At 38.8% G+C, this 3480-nt stretch overlaps 1 pseudogene; it reads right to left on the bottom strand.

Moving 5' to 3' along the window:
- Positions 1–1330: 1330 nt before the first annotated feature.
- LOC110307505 (shugoshin 1 pseudogene) lies at positions 1331–2906 on the bottom strand (annotated as a pseudogene).
- Positions 2907–3480: the final 574 nt, after the last annotated feature.

Below are 3480 nucleotides of genomic sequence, written 5' to 3'. Positions count from 1 at the left end.
ATTGGTCAGAAAAGGGTTTTAGACTCATAGAGCTGAAATTACAGTTATGAGATGCCCAATAATTATTGCCTGGTTTTAGATATTTGAAGCACATAATTTATTCTGTTTCAATCATACTATCATTTTTGTTTGTTTGTTTGTTTGTTTTCGAGACAGGGTTTCTCTGTGTAGCCCTGGCTGTCCTGGAACTCATTTTGTAGACCAGGCTAGCCTTGAACTCAGAAATCCACCTGCCTCTGCCTCCCAAGTGCTGGGATTAAAGGTGTGTGCCACCACCACCCTGCCATACTATCATTTTTAATTGAAGAAATTGCTCTTATGGTTGAGTTTTACCATGACTGTGCAACCAAGTATTTGTCCTGGAAATAGGGAAGATAACGGTACGCTGGGCTTCTATATTATGCAGCTATACCCTTGCCATCTGAGATGTTCTCAGTTCAGTACTTTTGTAAGTTACAGTCCACCCTAGGCCAAGTGGGCATCACTACAGTGTACTAAGGTTTCTAAGCTTCCCCAGAGAGCAAAACTAAGTGAAAATGATGCCTATGTTATCCCTGAATCTTAAAGATTAAGCCCTGCTCTGTCTTTTACTTGATCCTTTAAGGCAGTTCCCCATATGCTTTGTTCATTTTAACATCTTGTTAATGCAAAGGGAAAGACTTCCCTCATTTTTTTCTCTTATGGGTAAGATACCAGGATACAATACAATGCCATTAAAGGGGTTTTAAAATATATATATATATGTCTGCTTTGTAAAAGAAATATCACTATCCAGGCAGCTGCTTAAATACATTTTTTTTTAAGATTCAATTTTTTGAACTGGATACTTTTATTTTCTTCACATATCAAAACCAGAAGTCTCCTTATTCACACCTTTATGACCACACAAAGGGCTAGCCTGAGATCCATGACATGCTATTACTCTGCTGAGAAATAGCATTGTATTCACAACAGTTACCTTGTTCCAGAACCCAATTCATTAAGTTTTCTAATAACGATTCGATACACATTTCACAGGAAGAATCACTGACAGAAGGGATCCTCACCCACTTGTGTCTTAATGTGATGGTAAGGATTTATGAAAGATCTACATTCTGCACTGCATGTTTTCTACTCTGCAATTCTCCTGCTTAAGGAAAAATAAGGATGCTGGAGAAGTTTTAGATGTTGGTACTAGTCCATACAAAGTATATGTTCAAAGGACCCTCCTGACCCAGAGCCTGATAAATGTTCTGCCCATTGTGTACTGTCTCATAATACTCTATTAGGTAAAAAAAAAAAAAAAAAAAAAAAAAGAAGGATCACCTTAAACAGTATCTAACCAAAGGAGTTATTGTGTTTGCTTTGTTCTTCTTTTAGGACATCTCATACCCCTTTTCTGTTTGAAAATAGGAGAATTCAAGAAACACAAGTCCGTGAAAGGGTCCCCTCTTCTTAGCTTCGAAGTGAGTGTTGGCTCTTTATAGCTTTTGATGGTGCTATACCTTCGTTTAGACAGAGACACTGCTGGGCTGTCTTCATGCCATTTTGGAGAGGGAGAAAGCTTCCTGATTTTCACAATAGGACGCTGCAGGATATTGGTGGCATCCGTTAGGCTACAATGAGGTGACTCTCAAGACTCAAGTCTCAGGTGGGGTACCAATAGGAGCTGTAGATGGCAGCACCTCTTCCATCCCTTTTTCAGCTAGGTACTTAGGTCCTCTTTTAGACCGAGGCCTGGTACCTGGTCTGTCTGACTCTGTGTAGTCTTGCAAGCACTTGTAAGGAGGCAGGTAGACGTCATCAGACTCATCCTCAGAGGTACTGCATTCAAGGGCACTCACTTCTGAGTTTTTGCTGTTGGTTTCTTTGTTGCAGCCATTGCTCATTTTTTTGTCAGGAAAGGATGTGGTGAACAGTCTCTTTTAGATTAAAATCGTAAGCATCATCGGAACCAATACTTCCATCCCGTGTAGTAGGGGGTAAACACTGCTTATCTTTGCCTTTGGTGCCCTTACTCCTCAATGAGGATTTTGATTTGCATCTCTGATTGGTTCTTCTTTGCTCTGCTCTTCTTTTTTTGTGCACGCTTATGCTTGTTCAAGTTTAGATGAGAAAATGATGATGAAATGGCTTTTTGTGTTTTAGTAATCTTTGCTGGGTTAATGGGTCTAGAGCATAAGTTAATTTGGTCTTTGTTCCACAGACAAACATTTTGTTCTATATGTTCAAGTCTATGCAGGGTTAGGGTTACTTCTCTACATCTACTTCTTTTAACTTCCAGAGACTGTGCGACTCTTGGACTGGCTTTACAATCCTCCAAAGTAGTGGAGTGAGTTATATTACTAAAATCTTTCCTTAAGTGATGATGGATAGATACAGTTCTGGGTAAGACTTTATCAGTAGACTCTTCTTTACCTGAATCAAAATCACAACCCCATGTCTCTGGAGTAAAAGCAGGACTCGGTGCTGAGGTTTGGTGGGGACAACCAGTTTCTTCAAGAGCGATTTGCTGTAAGGTCTTTACAGATAAGACTCTGGTCATATTGTCAATGCTGGAGACCACTTCTGAGGGTCGTCCTTTCCAGTTATGACTAGTTTATTAACATTGTCGGGAAGTTAGCTTCTCTTTCAATGCATACAGCTGACATGTAAGGTAGTAACCTTCTCTTGTCAGTTGTAGGATGATATCCTGTGCTTCTCTCACTTTGGATTGTTTATTTTCCAAAGCCAAAACTAAACCTGTTGTTATCTTGATACTATTTCAGTAGTATAGCAGTGTTAGTGCATATTTGGCTCGGTGTAACAATAAAGGACCTGCATTTCCCAATCCCCGCCAAGTTTTTATTTCTTTTTTTCTTTCATCTGCTCTTAATGTCTTCAAGAGTATCTTGAAAGGACCTTTTCTGACACCTTTCCTTAGCCATCTTTGTTTCAAAAAAAGCAATAATTTTGATTTTTCAGCTTAGAAATATTAAGTCAGGTGTCCTAGAATAATCCAAGCTACGAAAAAGGCTAAGGCAGGTAGATCATAGATTTAAGCTTGGATTACATAGTAAAACTCATCTCGACCACTCAGGTCTGGATGAGCTGATGCAGCCTTCTGCTCCATCGCACAACCCACTTAAATACAAATTTTAAGCAAAACAGTTTCTAGTTTTGTAAAGACAATGTATTGTTTCCCTTTAATTCTTCTGCATTGTACTAAGAGTACATTGACAATGCACTTTGTTAGAAAAAAATGAGATAATATTAAAGGATAATATATTATACAAGAAAGTACAACCTAACGAATGTACAAAGAAGGCTACCAAGATAATATCCCACTCATGAATCTCTAAGCTGTACGGATCTCAGCAAGGATGGGGACAAAGGACACAGTAAGCTAGTTAGCAGGCACATACCAAGCTTATACATTGTATAAGCTGTTGTTTTACCAGGGAAAATGGATGAGCCAATACCATAAACCATGGACAATGTTACCTTTTGTTAAATATGTTT

The sequence above is a fragment of the Mus caroli genome, unplaced genomic scaffold (assembly GCF_978045245.1).
Source record: "Mus caroli unplaced genomic scaffold, Mus_caroli_1 scaffold_14, whole genome shotgun sequence".
NCBI classification, from domain to species: domain Eukaryota; kingdom Metazoa; phylum Chordata; class Mammalia; order Rodentia; family Muridae; genus Mus; species Mus caroli.
Note: the sequence above shows the minus strand (reverse complement) of the source record. Positions and strands in the feature narration are given on the sequence as shown.